Raw genomic sequence first — 18,261 nt, forward strand, 5'->3', positions numbered from 1 at the left:
TCTAACCCTGAGGAAGGAAAAACAAATGTGGAGTAGCATACTAAGAACTTAAACTCCACACTTTTCACAACTGGAAATAGCAAGTAATGGAAGAAGTCCAGGACTACATTTATTCAGGCTTCCACACACATCAGTTTAAATTCCCCAAAACTAAAATTTGGGCAACTGGTACTAGTGGCATTATATTTTTAGTCCCTACACTGGTTTAAACAAAACAAAATTTGTATTTACCACGTAGGAACTTTCAGCTCAGCAATATATAGGGACATTATAGTTTCATTGCTTAAGAAGCTCTATTCAGAAGAAAAATATGAATAAGGTCTATGCACACATCTCTTTCACTACAAAGAGGTCAGCTGTTACAGGGGAGTTAATGAGAGGAAAAATGTGGAATTTCATCACAATGGAATATGGGAAGAGCTGGTATTTCCTCTTTGCCATTACAATTATTCTTCTTAGGATGAAACTTGGAATTGCAAATTTAGCTGACTTTGCCACAGTTTTCAACCTTTGTAAAGGAAAAAAAAAGTTCACTCCATGGGCCAGAAACCCCAAGCAGCAGTTGGGAGTAAGAGGGCAATAACAATGCAGTGAACCTGTTTTCTTCAGTTGTTATCAAGAATGGGTTTCCCCGCTATGTACTTCACCTCATTCGCTGGGCTGTTGACCACCATGCCTGTGCTTTCGTCTAAACCAGTAAATTGCATTGTAGCTCCTAAATATGAGTCCACAACTGATCCTAGTAATCCAGCCAGACCCCCAAATGCAATAATTGGCCACTGGGGAGCAGAAATGCCTAAATCATTAATGAAGACCAACTGTGTGAGGAAGTAGGTGATGCACACAAAGGTACCGCCAAGTAGACTGGAGACAAGGCCCACCACTGTGACCCCTCCATTGGTCCCAACTGGAACTTTTTCCCAGGTTGTTATTAGCCTCGGCGGGCTTTTACTCAGAACCGGGCCCACTTCTGAAGCCCAGGTGTCTCCAGCAGAGCAGGCCAGTGCAGCCAAGAGAGACAGACACATCCAGGAAGCGGTGTACTGCTTGGAAAAATCTATTGGGATCTCCCCGGGGCCATTTTCTATCATGTACAGCAGGGCCAGCTCTGTGGGCACAGCCCCATTGCAGAACACCTGAACCCAATTCCTCTGCCCACCTTCTTTGTATTCTGAATCTAGAGGCTTCTTTATTTCTCCCTTCCATTTAGTGAGTTTTGAAGAAGAAAGGAAAAACATCAGCAAAGAGGTAAAAGAGCTGAAATTTGCAATGCTTAGGATAAATCCAACCACAAGCCCTCCCAAGGCCCCACTGTGGTCTAGACTTTTCTTTTTAAAGCCATTGGAGACGATCAAATCAGGAACGACGACAGAGAACAGCCAACGCCAAGGAGAAATAGGGTGTAAGTTGCCGTAGTAGGTGCTGGCGGTCAGAGACACCACCCAGAAGGCCAGGGAGATGCAGAGCGCGAGGCTCAGCAGCTCAGCAGCGCGACGTGGGCATCATCCTCAGGCACCGCGTGCACGCGCGGCCGGCGGCGTCCGACATGGGCTCGGGCCCAGGGGCCCACTCACCGGGCGGGGTCGCCGGCCTGGGGCTCGCAGGGGCGCCAAGGCCAGGCCCGCATCGCCCGCGCCGCTCCCCTCCCTGTGTTTTCACTTCTATCACTTGATAAATCTTGCCTTTGATAAGGATCAGGGGCAGCGCAAGGAATGTGTCTGGGCTTGTCAGTAATGACTTCATCTTCCTGGATCAGTTATATGCAGGGGATTCACTTTAACACTTCACCAATGCAGTAGAGTAAGGTTAGAGGAACACCACTGGAAAGTACATAGAAGTTCAGGCTCAGTCCAAGCTTTGCAAATTTGCCTCTCAAGGTTTTTGCCCAGTTCCCGGTAATTGGGTCTTTGCAATGGGGCCCTGGAGATCCGGACTTCCCCCAGGAACCTGCTGGTTACAACGGAAAACACCCTTGGCTGGGCTGACCTCAGGGAAGTGGGGTGGAATTCCTAAGGCTGCCAGAACCATTTTGCAGTTGACTTCTTCAAGTTGTTGAAACCTGTAGTGCTAAGGAAGACTTGGCCTGTCTTCCGGGAAGAGAGGTCTTGTCTACTAGTTTGCTGAAATCTAGTATTTTTCAGCAGTATTAGGAGCTTGAAAAATTGCTACTAGTTGAAAGGACAGACATCCTGTGTGACCACACAGCCAGTCATTGACGTGGTGGGACTTTCCTGGACTCTTGTCTGCTTTGGACACTGGTGATGCACCAAGGAGCAACAGTGAGGACTTGTGTTATACCCACCTCCTCAGGCCTTGTGAGCCTGCTTTCTATGGTCCAGAAGGCCCTGCAGGAGGGGACTCCAAGTTGTTGGAACTCCAAGGTCTATTGGAGCTTGGAGTATAGAGAATGCTACCTCCATGGCCCCCATCCCGGTATAGCCAGCAAGTTGCACTCCCCTCTGCTCCTAGTCTGTGCAACACTAGCTCCTATCCACCATGCTCTTCAATTCTGCTACCTTCACACCTCCATCCTCTAGCGCAGATTCAAAGATCAGTTTTATGTCTGGAACACCCTTCCTTACCTCCTCAGCCCCTTGTTTTGTGTGCTTTTGGGTCTTTGAGCTTCTGCTCCTTGCATGGATCACGGTAACAGTGTGAAGGCAGGTCTGTGTGGACCAAAGCCTGGTCACATACAAAGGAGCTCAAGAGGTTCTCCAACCAAGGCCCCCTCAACATATTAGGTTTGAATTTGAAAAAACTACTCCATATTCTTAGGGCAGAATATTCAGGGAGATACCATAATAGTGGTTAGGTCATTTGTCTAAGCTCATTAGCCATGTACACGAAGAATTAACCCCAATATTAGCTATGGGCTTTGTGGGAGAGGTTTGGTCCATGTAGGTCCATTGGTGGACAGATGTACCATCTGGTGGTATATATTCACAGCAAGGGAGGGACACTGCATGTGAGGGAGGCAGAGGGCATGTATGGAAGTCTATAGTTCTGCTCAAGTCCTGTGAACTAAAACTGCTTAAGGTTTAAAAAAAAAAAAAAAAGAAAAAAAAAGCAATGCCTAAACTACATTCACAGAATCAGGTGTCTAGAAGACTGATCAAACTTTGACAGGCCTCACAGCATTTTCTAGGTTAGTCACATTCAACCATCATTGGTCATTTCAGTAGAGGGTTCTCCGGAGACCATGTTGGAGAAGTGTCTTGAGCCAGGATTGCCTTGAAGTCTAGTAATAAAGATCGTCAACATCTCCAGTTTTGATCAAGGGTAGTGCCTATCCTCTCCACTATTCAGTCATTCAACCAGGTGAAGTCCAGAACTGAAGGCTCCTGCCCTATGTGCTGGGACAACTTCCTCCTCGATTAGACCCCAGTCCTGTGGCAGGTAGCCACCAAGCCATCCCCTAGTCTCTCCTATGTACTGGGTACATGAGTATGAGACTCTAAGGCATCCAGATATCTAAGGTGGGAGCCCTTTTGCTGACAAGAGTTGGCTCTTTCTAAAGCCACGTGGCAGTAGTTCTACAGAGACTTTTACCAAGACAGCATTAAGTTTGGTTATCTGATAGTCCCTTGCTAAAGTTAGAAACATGGAGAACGTTTTGTAGGGAGGATGACTGGAAATGTTAAGTTTCAGTAGCAAAGTTGGTACTCAGGAAAGCCCCCTGGGGAACATCTAGGTACCACTGAATGGCTGCTGGCAGTGCCCTTTGACATGTGGAGCTTCAGTCAGGATGCCAAGGTAATTCTTTCCTAGCACCAAAAAACCCTGGTTTCTACTCCAATCTTGGGTTTCACATTTTAAGTGCTTTGGGGCATCCAGATTTTAAGTAAAATGTAATAGCCAAGAAGCTAGCATATCTCAAAGATGGTCCTCCTTACAGGTCAGTATCAGGAGTACCATTTGCCAGGCTTGTTCATCTGATACAAGTCACCATGGGCTTAATTTCACACATGGGCCTAGCTTTCAACCCCCTAAGCTCCTTCCCAGGATTCCCCATCAGACATGGATTTTGGAGGATTTGTGGAAGGGGTGGGGGGCCTGCTAGGAGATGCCACTGTATTTAGAAACCATGGCGGCAGCACCATTGCCCAATTTATAACCCAACAGGAAGGGGACACCAGCTCTCCCTCAGCCCCTTCTAAACTTCCGAATAGCTCCTAAACACCAAGATACCAAGAAAACCATCAGTGCAAGGACAGCAGGAACCTGAAGCAGCATCAGTTTTAGGCTTTCTAAAAATAAGTGTGGGATGGGGAATTGTGGAGATCTAGCTGGTTTAAGGAAGATGGTGAATCACAGAATCCTCCATGTTTGGAGCACCTAGGAAATTCTAGTAGGGACCAGTAGTAGGCATTACAACACACTGAATGGCAGCTCAGAAGAGTGCTACTGGAGGAGAGCGGGGGGCGGAGGGCAGGGAGAGCAAGCACCTAGCTGCTAGTTGAAGCTATGACGTCCTGAGACCAAACCTAGAGCAGGATAGGGACCAGCTAAAGAACAGCTTGCAAAGGAGACCTGAACAAAATAGCTGGAGACTTGTCAGTCCCTGGGCCAGGTGTCAGCTGGGCCAGAAGCGCTTTAGACCTAGATCTGTCAGGGAGATTTGAAGAGGTTGAAGTCTGTTTGGGAACATTCAGACCCCAGACATTTAGGAAGGTCTTGCAAACGTGGTAAGGCACTAGTGTTAGTGGGGAAATGGTTTTCAGGATAGAGATCCTGGTTTTGTGATAAGCTCAAGGTCTAGAAGGAGTTGAAATCCCTCCAGAAGATGGTGGGGGTGAGGGGTTAGAGAGAATCCTAGAAAATAGATACATTTTTCCAGGGCAGATAACCCCCAGGGAGTGACAGATCCCTTACAGGCTTTCTACAACCGAGAAGCCCCCCCTTGAGGGACCAGGAGGACCACCAAGGTATTGGCAGAACAGATATGGCGTCCTGGCAGGACTCCCTGAACTCCCAGGTAGGCAACCAAGGGATAGTTATTCATCCAACCCAGAAAACTACCGTTTGGAGCACCAGGCACAAGATGGTTTCCAGGTTCACCATGACCTGTACAATCAGAAGCCCTGTCAGCAACATTGGACACGTTTCTCTAGGCACACTAGTATGTGAAGTCCCCAGCGAGCCGCTGGTTTCCTGACCTAGTTCTCTGGAGGCAGAGAAGAGAGAACCCAAGAAGATACTAATAAGGAAAGAAGATCCAAGATTTGTCTGGGTCCCTAAGGTAGAAACTACGGCTCCCCCAGAGCCCTGAAGACCCCAGCCTTGATAGAGACTATAGCACAGATTCACCTGGATTTCACCTCTGGAGAACAGGGAGGCCCCGGCATAGAGTGGTGTCCGGTCCTCCATTCACAGGAAACGGCACAGAATTTAGGGTAGGAGGCAGCCAGCCCTGTTCTTCGGCAGTTGTGCTCCAAACCCTTACTTCAGGCATGTTGCCTAGGAGGATAATCCCTCCATGCTTTTGATCCCCTGAAAGGGATTGCAGATAGGATCTGCTTCTCGATCCTGGAAGAGGGAAAGTTACAAATGGAATGTATTAGGAAGACGAGGGCTTGACCTTTGCAGACTGATCTACAAGGTTAGGGCAATAAGTTTAGACTTTTTGCTTCTCACCACCAGGATTTTTTTTTTTTCTTTGAGCTCAAGTGACTGATGGAGATACTGCTTTTGACTCATTCAGGTTGAGCAATTCCCCTAATACTTTTCATCCCTTCATTCCTTAAGACCTTAAAGCCACCTGTGGCTCGTAAAAGCCAAGAAGGCTACTTCACCAGCTGTGCTAAGAATGGAGGAATCCGTTAGAATAGGGAGTCGGCTTTGTAGGTTTTTCCTGTCCCCCCCCCCCATTTGTAGCTTTAATACAGTCCATGCTGCACAACTTCAGCGGCAGTACTTCCAGCCCATGTTAGTGGGACCACCTCCCCTCGGAGGTCCCTAGTGTTGGGGTCTACTCTTGGACTCCATTCTCAGTACAAGCAGATCTTGTGAAGCTATTTTTTCCCCCTGACTGCTTGGCCATAGGCAGTTTGGGTTTTGTAGTTTCAAGAAGCAGGTACTTAAAACTCATCCCAAGAATGGAACAGCAGTCCATCTGTACGTTCCTGATCAGCACTTGTGAGGTAACCTGGTTGATGAAAACCTTGCTGCTCACTCCCTCACCCCCTAGAAGAGCTCCTGGCCTAAAATCTTTTATTCTGATTTCCTCACCCCACCTTCCTGCCTAGAAGACCATCCCAATTTTGTACAGATCCTCGGAGCAGCTCTCTACTTGTGTGGAATAGCTGCCTATTCATGAATGGGTTAGTAAAGCCAGTTAGAGCAAACAAAAAGTGTGGTCTGTGTATACTGCAGAATATTTCTCAGTCACTAGAGACGACAAATACCATTTGCTTCGATGTGGTTGGAACTGGAGGGTATTATGCCGAGTGAAATAAGTCAATCGGAGAAGGACAGACATTACATGGTATCATTCATTTGGGGGAATAGTGAAAGGGAATAAAGGGGAAAGGAGGGGGAAAAAAAAAGGAAATATCAGAAAGGGAGACAACATGAGACTCCTAACTCTGGGAAACAAACTAGGGGTTGTAGAAAGGGAGGTGGGCAGGGAGTGGGGTGACTGGATGACGGGCACTGAGGGGGCAACTTGATGGGACGAGCACTGGGTGTTATGCTAGATGTTGGCAAGTTGAACTCCAATAGAAGACAAACAAAAACAAAAACCCACCAGAAGCTGGGTGAGTCACTCTCAACTAAAGCCCTCATTTGAGGAAGAGCCACAGCTGGGCTCCGGAAGTTAGCTATCAGGATAGAGGGTTGAACAAGATCCTTTCATTTTAAAGCCTGGTCCTGATAACCCTCCATCACAAAAGGTACGCTCCTAGTACTATACAGGAGGATACTATGCTCACAAAGAGCCTCATTTTCAGAGCTGTCCTGGGATGGCACTGGAGATCTCTTGGGCTCAAGTTCTTGAAAGGAACTTGCTGCCTTGAAAGGAAGCTTCAAGGGAAGGCATAGTCACCTCCAAAATCCAGTCACAGGGCTAGGCTTTGATGGATGCCAGGTCATCTGGGACCCAAGCTAAATGCCTGTAGGGATCTTCTATCCATTTAAGTAGATCTTAATTCAAAAGTATCCTCCAAAGCACAGCTGGTACAAATATGGCCACATGCAGTATTTGTCAGACTGTCCCCTAATTGACATTAGGCCTTAGGGCTATAGTAGAAAGGCCAGCTAGACGTCAGCGCTCTGGACCCTGATATTAGGGAAAATGCTCTGAATGTGGTTACTCCGTGAAAGCACCCAGGATTCAGAGCTGTTATTTTTAAGCAGGCAGTTGCCTACTGGGCACACACGCTGGTCACATTTAACTCCATGTTCAATTTAGTCAACACCTAGAGCTTCATACCAGTGTCCTGTCCTGTTGTGCATGTTATGGGAATACTACATTTTTCAGGTCAGGAATCTGGGAGAGCTCCCCACCGCTCCTCTTCACAAGTAGCAGAGGTAGGGGGCAAGTGTAGTGTCTTGATATAGATGACAGAACCTGTTTCCTTAGCTCGGGTCTTTAAGTCTGGTCAAGTTCATTAGGCATGGACCAAGACCGACCGCAGGATTTGGTAGTGTACAGCTGATAGCCACCCCAACTTCCACAGCTCACCAGGGGACTTTAGGATTGGCTAGGACGAACCCCGTAAGACCTGGAAGTTCAGTGGTCCTTACTTGGCTTTAAACTTCATTGCCAATCTCCAACCACACCTGTCAGGAAGAACATGGATGCTCTTATCTGGAGGCTTTTCAATAGGCCCTTGCCTTCTTAGGAAGGCTTAAATAGGCTTATTCATGAGAAGGAGGCAGAGACAAGCAGAGGGAGAAGCAGGCTCCTTGCAAGGAGCCTGATGCAGGGCTCAATCCCTGGATCTGGGACACAGGATCACACCCAGAGCTGAAGGCAGATGCCCAACTACTGAGCCACCCAGTCACCCCCTAACGGAGCCCTCTGTCTCGCTGAAAGTAGACTAGAAGTTGCTAACCTTTTCTGCAATCAGCTGTTCATTTTATTGCTGCAGTATAGTCCGAGCCCAGGGTCCAACACTGGGTATTTGGGCCAACCTTTGCTAGTTTTTACCACTTGAATTCAGTAAAGACTTTCCCTTTACAAAGCGAATTCTTATTAGATACTAGGCTACACTCAAGCCCAGAACTGTAGAGCCAGAGGAACAGTTCTTGGGAGTCCCTGAAGGTCTTCAAACAGCAGTTAAAGAAAACTCAAGACCAGACAAACCACGGGTAAGGAAAGCAGAAACAAGGGAGCCTGAAACTTCAGGCAAACCCAATCCGTGGAGATCTGAGAACATCTAAGGGGGTACCCTGAGTGCAAACTTGAGTGCAAACTTGCTCAGTCCAGTATTCTGCTCCTGTTTGGAGGCCTTCTAAACTTTGCCAGGAGTATAGTCTAGCTGTGACTCATTCATCTGGAGCCCGACCAGATGGATTCATCTTAGAAGCAACCACTATTCTGAAACTGAACATAGTTCAGGGCAGATCCCCATGTCAGAGGCCCTCAACAAAACCCTGTGCTTAGGAGATCTGGTTTTGTACTCCAGGATCTGGAAAAGCACTCAGTTGAGTTTCAGAGTATTCTTATGGACCTAATACTCAAGTATTTTGAGAAGCTCCCCACACCCCCGCTTGGGAGGAGACGGCACAAGCTGCTCTACATCTGAGCCTGTACAAGCGTACCTTGGGTCCTTACACGCTTAAGAAAAAGTTTGTGGCAACCCTGCACGGAGTGCATTTCCACGTGCCATTTCCACGGGAAGCACGGAGACTGCTCAAGCCATTCCAGTTTTCAACTCCGTGATATTATACAGGATTCCAAAAAGTGTATGTTTGTCCAGCCAGGTAGCCTCTCCTGTATGAATGCAAAAAAAAAAAAAAAAAAAAAAGAAAGAAAAAGAAAAAAAAGCTTAATTCTTTGCAAAAACATAAAACAAAAGAAAACAAAACAAAAAACCCACAAACCAGTCTCTCACAAATATTTTTATTATTGAATTTATTGCTTCTTTGAAAACCTAGAGGGGGAAAAAAAAAAAAAACCCTTACCTTCCAGGCACGCTTCCTGCTTTTGCTATTAGTCAAGTATAGATGCTGCAGTGTTATTAATTTTAACAATATTTCAGCCTGGCTTAATTTGGCTGCCTTTTTGGTTCAAGGTGAGACCCCGGAGGGGGCGGGGGTTGGGAATCATCAAGCCAGTCCCAAAGCCTGTTTCTGGAGGCCGGCATTTGATCTGTTACAAGCCTCTCCTACCCTCCTGTGGCTTTGCTTTATACTCTCTCAGAACAATGCCTTCTCTGTGGCCCACTTTTGCTGCCCATTCTCAGGTCTGGGTCATTTGGCGCCTCCGATGGGTCAGGGTGTTGGGGTCCTGAGAGTCCCTGGTGACTCGCAAAAGTAAGACCTCATCCGAGCCTTTCCTCAGAACGAGAGTCCCAAATGGCCTAAGTTTTGTCAGCACACAGGAAGCTTCTGTTCTTTTAGGATTTGTGCCCAGATCAGGTCTACCATCTTGAATACTGTGCCTTCAGGGAGATTCTTAACCTCCAGGCAGGTTACCCCCAAGGAGGGTGTAATTGAGCCTTGTTCCATGAGGCGGACAGTGTGGAGCCACAACAAAGCGGCTCTCCTCCAGGCCGCTGCCCCTCGGTGCCTTAGGCCTGCTCCTCAGACCTCTCTACTGTGGTGTGGCTAACTGGTGACTGGAAGCAATTCGGCTCCGCTTCTCACTTGTTCTTAATCTTAGTGCCCCTGACTGCTGCAAGGCCATATTATCAGTGTTTACTTTTTTGGGGTAGTATAGAAGCTTTTTGCCACCCCCAAGCTCGAGGGAGCAACAGGTGCTAATGAGCAGTGCCCCCACCTCACCCCCTGCCCTCCAACAACACACACCCACACAGAGTCATATACACAAGACATTTAAAGGATTCTGAAACAAAACCAGAGGAGCAGTGTGAGTTCGAGGAGCCCTAACAGAGTATATACAATTTTCATGAAAACCTGCCAGAGGCTAAGAAGCAGCAGAGCATTGTGAACCAACACTAGACTGTCGTAGCCAGCTTTCAAAGGAATTGCAATGCTTCACCCTGGATCTGTTCCTCGGCAGCAGGTTCGAGAACCCAAAATGTGGCCTCCTCTAGCATGTAATCAGTATTTCTGCTGCATCTGAATACAAAGTGGTTGGCTTTGTCTCAGACCGAACTTAATGTAGCCTCACATGATTCTCCCCCACCTGGCTCCGGGAAGACTGCTCCTGGCTTAATAGAAAATGAAGATAAAATAATGCTCCAGATGTCTCCAAATAAAAATGTTCCATTTAAAAAAAACAAAACAAAACGGGAGTCTATCTGTGCCATTTCCACTCCCTCCTATACCATTCGTCTCTGCAGCACATTTTGATAGTTCATGAGATTTCATAATTATGATCTGTGATCAGTGACCTTTGAGATTATAATTATGGTTTCAGGTCACCATGAACCACAACATAGGATCGGAAACGGACAGGAGTGTTCTGACTGGTCCACCCACCTGGTACTCTTGTCTCGTCTGTTCAAGCCTCCCTGAGACAAGAGTAAGCCAGTTAATATACAGTGATCTCCGTGTGAGAGATGGAACTCTTCCTTTGCATTCACAACTTGTATAACTATCACAAGGCCCAGATTTGGGCCTATCAGCATTCAGTGTACCTTCTCTGCTAAGCTTGTTTTTTGACTTGAAGCGTTCAAGTGGAAGGAAAAGTTCTTGAAGTTGGTACTTCACCAGGGACCACAGGAAGGTTAAAGCCAGCAGCCTTAATGCAGACATGGATATAAAGTTCGAGTGATGGAGCTAGAGGGTCAAGTCTGGCTCAAAATTCCCTCAAACTAAAGCTTAATCCAGAGCAAGGCCAACTCTCCAATTTTGTGTGAGTGGAGGGACCCGGGGATGCTCAAGTTTGAGGCCGGCAGAGGTCCGTTCTTGAGGTTCAAGAAGTGGTCTCCATAATAGAAGCACAAGTGGATACAGCAAGTTCTCTAGAAGATCTAGCTAAGATAGTGAAGATTTCCACTATAGTGAGAACAGCTTTGTATCGTAGGACGCCATCTAGGGACTTCTAGTAGACTGGGGCAGGAGTTCTGAGAAACAAGCTGCCACTCTTGTCAGGGGCAAATGCAGCTGGTGACTAAATTGAAGCCTGTGTTCCTTGGCCATTCCAAAAATCCTAGGGCCCTTAGGAATTATGCTAAATTGACCCTGCCTGTGCTCCAAAAATGGAGCAACAAAGCCTGGATAGCCGATAACATGGCTTAGAGTATTTCAAGCTTACTGCTGAGACCTGCTACTCAAAAGATCCTTTTCTAGTTAACTGCTCATTGACAATGCATCTGGTCACCCAAGAGCTGAGGGGGGCCTACAGAGCGATTGAGGTGTTCACGCTAACCACCTCTATTCTGCAGCCCACAGTTGGAGTATTTCTGACTTAAGTCCTCTTAGGAGACAGTTTGTAAGGATATAGCTTCTGTAGACAGGGAGCCTGCAGGTGGATCTGGGCAGAGGAAGTTCAAAACCTGGGAAAGGATTCACTGTTCCAGAGGCCATTAACATTCATGATTCCTGGAAAGAGGTCAAAATGTCAACAGGAACAAGAGTTCAGAAGTGGATCCAACCCCCATGGATGATTGAGGGGCTCAGGACATCCGTGGAGGAAGCCCCCTCAGATGTGGTAGAGACAGAATTAGAAGTGGAGCCTGAACGTGGGACCACACAGCCATGATCTCATGCTAGAGCTAGTGGGAGAATAGATGCGGCTCGGGGAGGAGTAAAGAACATGGTTTTTGAGATGGAATCTACTCCTGGCGAGGATGCTGTGAAGCCTGTTGAAATGGCAGTTTGAACTCTTCCATAAGCCTACTTGATAAGGTAATAGCAGGGTTCAAGAGGACCGACTCCAGTTTTGGAAGCTCCGTGGGTAAAATGCTGTGGAACAGCAGCACATAGCCACAGAGCAATCGTGTGGGAGGAGAGTCCGTTCATGCGGCTAAGTTCATTGTCGTCCCAAGAACTCAATCAGTCGGCAGCTGTCAGCACTGGGGCAGACACTGCACCAGCAGAAAGACCAGCTGAAGGTTCAGGGGACAGCATTTTGGGGAGATTTAGTTCAGGCATTTTAGGACTATTGTACACTTAGTAGGCTATGGTGTAGTATAAACGTAGCTCTTACGTGCTCCAGGCAACCAAGAAGTTCATTTAGCCGCTTTATGGTGGTGTGCAAGAAACCGTGGTATCTGAGGCCTGCCTGTCTGAACAGACTTTTCATCTAGGATAAGTCGTACCTCACCGGAGACTAAGGGGGCTGTACGGCAGGCACCTAGAGCCTCTCAAGGCCCACCAGAGGCCACCTGCCCTTTATAGGGTGGCATCTAGAGCCCCAGCACAGATCTCAGGGGACAGCGTGCAAGTTGCCAGAGAAGCTCACCTCCCAGCTGCACATGACTTCAGAGAGCAGCCTCAACACCTATACTTTACATGCACTTAATTGTTGTATGAGTGGAGGGTGTAGTATGGCTGAGAAGATCCTTAGGATTGGATCTTAAGGATCCATCTAAGATGGATATATAGCGAATAGAACCAAGCACCTTCTACTCCACATTTCCGAAGGCAAGGTTAAGGCCAAACCACAAAGGCACTTAGGGGCTTAGCTTTGTAGTAGGATCCTCCCTAGAGGAACACCATGAAGACTAAGTGGTCACCCACCCACCCACCTCCTACTGTTTGGGAAGGATTACTTCAGCATGAAGCTAAGGACCACTTTTCTGCACAATGATGGATGGGGGAAATGGCAGCTTGGACACACTATAGGAGGACACCGGGCTGGGAGCAAGGCAAGAGAATCCATAGTGGCTTCCTCTAAGCTCATGAGCAGGACTGCGGCGTTCTGTGCACCATAAGGGGGACCTAAAGACCCCTTATGGTAGGACGGCTAAGCCAGACTATGCTCCATGCAATTTCACTCCCTGAGCTGCAGGCTTACAAAGGCTTCTGCATCCTCTGCATTTCCCCCTTTCCCACAAGGAACGCCAACATCACCTGCATTTAGAACGAGCCTCATCTGCTGGCCGCCTGTGGCGGTGTTGGCTGCTGCCTCACACAATCCAGCTAGCACGCCACTTCCAGCCGGAGGCCCACGCCAGTACCCACAGAAGTGTTGCAGCTAGCGCCCGGACACTTTGGGCACACTCCATGTTGAAGTGGGGTCTGTGAAGACCTCAAGAGCTAGCTAGTCCCTAACTCCTTGTTTTACAGGGGAGGGCAGCAGCACCAAAGCAGACAAGAAAGCTCAGCTTCACAGGCATAGGAAGGAGTCAGGCTACAACTAGATTCAGGTAGTTCCCAGCATCATGAAGCAAGATCTAATGAGTTGATTAGAACCGGGCCCAAATGCCTTTTCAAACAGGGACTTGTGCTTTGAGAAAGCCCCAGCTGATAAGACTTTCCCTCCCTCCCGAGGTGAGGATTAGGGGTTCTGTAGGAGAGAGTAAGTGTACAAACAGATCCTAGTTCCTCTCTTTTCTAGTGATCAGGTCACTTCATCCTTGGGGAATGAAACCTGACTAGAGAAGCAGAACTAGCAAGGAATGTTGAACCCTTGCCAGGTTAGAGGGGCTGGGGGAGAGCTTTGGTTTATTTAGTTCTAATGAACTAGTAGCCAGATAACCCTTCAGGGAGAGGAGCGGAGGTCCCTATCCCTCACGAGTTAGAGATGGCCTTAAGGTTTTCTGGAGGACAGCTACACCCCCCCCATCACTGCAGGACTAATCCCTCTGACAGCGTTGACAAGATTTGAGGAAGAAAGCCTATTTTAGTCACAGCCCAGAAAAGGAACCAGCTTCCTGAACCTCAAAGATCTTTGCCCGTCTCCATTCTGCTGAGCACCTCCTTAATCTGGTGCCGTGCGGAGCCAGCCCGCAAAAGGGTTGAGGGGTCCCTATCATCACAAATTCAGATCTAAGAAGCCACCTAGACCTCCAGGACCACAGAAGTAAATGAAGAAGCATCTAGAAGACCATGTCTAGTGCCCAGGGCAGCCAGTCCTGGTGCTGGGGAGGGAAGATGCCTGCTGCTCGTGGGTTGGGAGCTCAGGTTCACCTGCTCCACCATCACTAGCGCTTTGTTCTGACCTAGTTAATAATTCCGCTCATGAACGACAGGCACGGAGAGCTGCAGACTGCTGTACCGCAGACTCCAGGCTTCCCAACTTCTGATTCAGAGGCTTTGTGAGGCCCTGCCTATGGTTCCCCCACCAACATCGGCTTCCGCGTACCAGGGGGCTGCTCTTGAAAGGCTGCTTTAGCATTCCCTCCCAGGCTGGGCCCTTAGGGACCCAGCAGGCTCCTTCCCACCCTGTTCTGCTGGATGAAAGAGAACTTCGCCTTAGCCCAGGAGCCAAGGAATTGCTCCTACGATCCTCTTTAGAAAAGGAAAGAAAGGTCTTAGAGCAAAGGAGGCCTCAGACATGCCGGTGGAGGTGCGTTCGAACAGGCTTATTGCGGGCTGGAACCTCCTTAGGCTTCAGCAGAGTGAAAGAGAGCAAGAGAAAACAGGAGCTTTCTCAGGAGGAAGGAACCCAGAGGAAGAGCCAACCTTGCCAGCTTGAAAACAAAGGCCCAGCAACCCCCACCCCCCTCCCTCGTATCAGAGAGCTCCGGCAGCCCCGCTGGGACCACCAGGATCTGACCGCCCAGGGCTGGACCAACAGCTCACACCAGCCAAGATACCCACGGGAGGGAGGAGGCCGCAACCTGCCTCTTTATAGGCCTGCCTTCTCCCCACCCCCTCTATTAGCTGGAAGGACAGCCACCTGCGCCAGCAGCCTCTCACCTGCCCTGCCCCCGCCAACCTCCTGTTGGGTTTTGGGGGCTACTGAGGGGCAGCTGGGGTCTTCAGGGTCAGAGACGTGAACACTGTTAAAGCAGTCGGAGAGACTTGGCAACAGTTCTCTGCAGCTCAGCAGCTTACTGTGAACGAGGAAACCACTTTTGGGAGGTCCTCCCTGGCCCTGGGGACAGCCACGGTGGGGCAGGGGTGGGGTGGATTTTCCTTGGAGAGCTGAGGGTTCAGGTAGGGCAACCAACGCATCCCTGTCTGCCTGTGACTGTCCCACTTTTACCACTGGAAGTTCTGTGTGTCCTGGGACATCTCCTAACCTGGGCAAATTGGGGGTTGGTCATCCTTTTTTTTTTTTAATATGTATATTTATATTTTTTATTGAAGCTCAATTTGCCAACATACAGTCTAATGCCCAGTGCTCATCTTGTCAAGTGGTCATCCCTGCAGAGGAAGGTACAGTGACTTTCCAGGGTCTGGACTCCCGTGGCTGGTAGGGCTTGGGCTGGGAGCTGTAAGGGAGGGAACACTTTGCTTTATTTAAATGCCCTTGAGTGTTTCTAAACCACTTAGATTTACAAATCACCCTAGACATATTCCAACTCTGCCTATTTAAAGACCCGAAGCATTTCCTATTACTCTTAATTCACATTGTTTTAATTTGGGGGTAGAAAGGCTAAGAGTTTTGTGAGATTTGTTAAATGTGTACCTCTGTGTCTTAATTATGAACAAGCTCACCAGCTAGGCCCGCGGAAACTTTTTTTAGAAGTCTGATTACCTCCTATTTAAGGAGTTAAATGTCAGGTTTTTACTGTTAGGACCCCTTAAAAGATGGCAGGTAGTTCCAAAGGTGAAAACTGTAATCATACATTGTTTGTAGGGTTAAGAATTTGGAATCCAATCACTCTATGGTGGTGGTAGGTTTATCTCATTGTATTTATCCTCAGGACTGGCCAACGCAATGAGTTCAGTGGATTACACGGTTTGGGGTTCGGTTGCCAGTTTTGATGGGAGATCGAAGCTTCTTGAAATTATTTCATTTGTGATGCCTTAATTGATACATGTGCTGATGATTTTCGCTAACACGTTTTAAAGTTAATATGTAGACATGTGGTAAATTGTCTATATGTAGTTTAAATAAAAATATTTCAGTATAAATAGCATAAGGTGTTTGTATACCTCTAGTCTACACCCTTGGGGCCTCTAGGTAACTGCAGTCACTTTAACGAGATTCTACTCTCTAGAGAGGACCACCAAGCTCTTTAAATGCCTTCATCTGTTTCTAAGGGACGTTAGAAGTGACTTCAGCACCGTGAGCAATGGCTAAGCCACGTGGCCGGCTTGAAATACTATGTGGATGCCACTGCTGTTGGAGGAACAGGGTCTGAGGACCTCAGGACCGAGTGGCCCATCAGCCCAGCATCTTCCCTGCCCGCTGTGTGGAGAGCAGATTGCGGGGCTAGGTTCTCCTTCCTCAGCCTCTCTGCTTTTAAGGAGGTCTCAAATCCCCTGAAGAGATGAAAGGCTTGGCTCATCCTGCCTTCAAGAGACTGCATTTACTCAGTGAAAATTACACGCCGTTTCTGCAATGCTCGGGGACAAAGTGTAGGGAACTCTCTGAACTTGCAAAAATAGAGTATAGGGCTGCTTGGTGCTGATTGCTAATGCACGCGTGTGTGCTTTGTCAGAATGGGCTCTGAGCCTCATCTTTGCGACACTATTGGGTGCGGGTTGTGGGGGATGGGACGTACCTCCCACCTGTCGCTATTGCCTGATTATTCATTCAGAAACAACAATAAGTAGCTGGCCATCGTGGACTAATCGGATTGCTTAGAGTCATTTCGCAGCAGCATTTTCAAAGTCCTGTTCCCCTTCCCCACACACGTGGACGCTCTACACATTTGCAAAAGAGATGCTTTCTGCAGATGGTTCCTTGTGCCTAGGGCTCAGGGCGATTTAATTCCAGCATTTGCAGAATGAACGAATGGTGCTGCGCCCGGTGGGTGGTGTCTGGTTAGGGCAGCTCCCTGTCTGTAAACTCCTATCCCACACATTGGTTGAGCACCTCTTGAGTGCTGGCAGAGGATAGTCCCACTGTGAATAGAAGTGGGTCTGATCAACGCCAATCTCCGTGCTCATGGAACTGCCAGTTCAGTGGTAGGAGGTAGACAATAAGCGATGATTTATTTTCTTGCTTGTCTGATGGAGACGGTGCTGCAGAGCAGGTCAGCGGGGATGTGGGGGGGGGGTGCATGGTGCAATTTAAAATCGGGTCAAATGTAGAATTATGCGATGGTGGAAGGAGGGGTGTCTCGGCCCTGCATCTATTTAGGGGATAATCATTTAACGGAGGAGGAACTATTGGTGCAAAGGTCCTGGGCTTGGACCCTGCCTGGTTCAAGAAAGAGCCCTGCAGCCAGTTTCTGTACAGAGCTCAAGGGAAGCAATTAGGAGGCGTGGCAAGAGAGGTTATTGCCAGGGGGCCTGGGCCCTTGCAAGCCTTTGTCAGGACTTTGGGTTTTCCTTAACGGTGATGGAGAGCCCTAGAAGTGTTTGAGCAACACTTAAACATTCTTAGACGACAAAAGGCATTTTGAGCATGTTTGAGGTCCCCCAATCAGCAGAATCAGCTAAACCTGGGAGGTTCATAGAAGGGCATATGCACAGACCTCATCCCTGATCTCCGGAATCTGGGACAACCTGCTTTCACTGAGCCCCTCCAAGGGAGAGACAAAATACAGCATGCCCAGGTAAATTTGAATATGTTTGACAAACAATGAATAATTTTTTATGTAACTATGTCCTCTGCAATGTTGCACACTTATACGAAGAAAGTACTTAATTATCTGAAATTCAAATTTACCTGAGTGGCCTCTATTTTTATTTGCTAAACCTGGCAACCCTCCCTCAGATGATTCTGATGCATGCTGATGTCTGAAAAGCGCTGTTCTATTAGCTGTAGCTGACCCACCCAGGTGCCCTCCGCCTGGGAGGCAGGGTGTCTCCCACCCAGTGAGTGCTGATGGCTGAGGGCCCTCGGCTGCCACCTTCTTTGGGGTATCGCCCCATGGTTGACCAGATCTACGCTTGGTCCCTAGCACATGACCGAGACCGCTCTTGTGTCGAGGGCTGATGGCTCTGTTCATGGCTTATTCTTCAGTCCTCCCTGCTGTGGGTCAAGCTAAGGCCAGACTTCACTGAGACCCCATCCTGGCTCTGCTCTGTCTCCTTGTTATTCTGTGTCCCCTACTTCCCTACGGATTTCTTTTCCCCCCTGAGAGAACTCCTTCAGTATTTTGTGAACATCCAAATCTCTTT

At 48.2% G+C, this 18,261-nt stretch overlaps 1 pseudogene; it reads right to left on the minus strand.

The window, feature by feature from the left end:
- Positions 1-256: 256 nt before the first annotated feature.
- LOC140596495 (transmembrane protein 19 pseudogene) overlaps positions 257-18,261 on the minus strand; it is a 31,815-nt pseudogene continuing 13,810 nt past the window's right edge.

This window comes from Vulpes vulpes, unplaced genomic scaffold (assembly GCF_048418805.1).
Source record: "Vulpes vulpes isolate BD-2025 unplaced genomic scaffold, VulVul3 Bu000000700, whole genome shotgun sequence".
NCBI classification, from domain to species: domain Eukaryota; kingdom Metazoa; phylum Chordata; class Mammalia; order Carnivora; family Canidae; genus Vulpes; species Vulpes vulpes.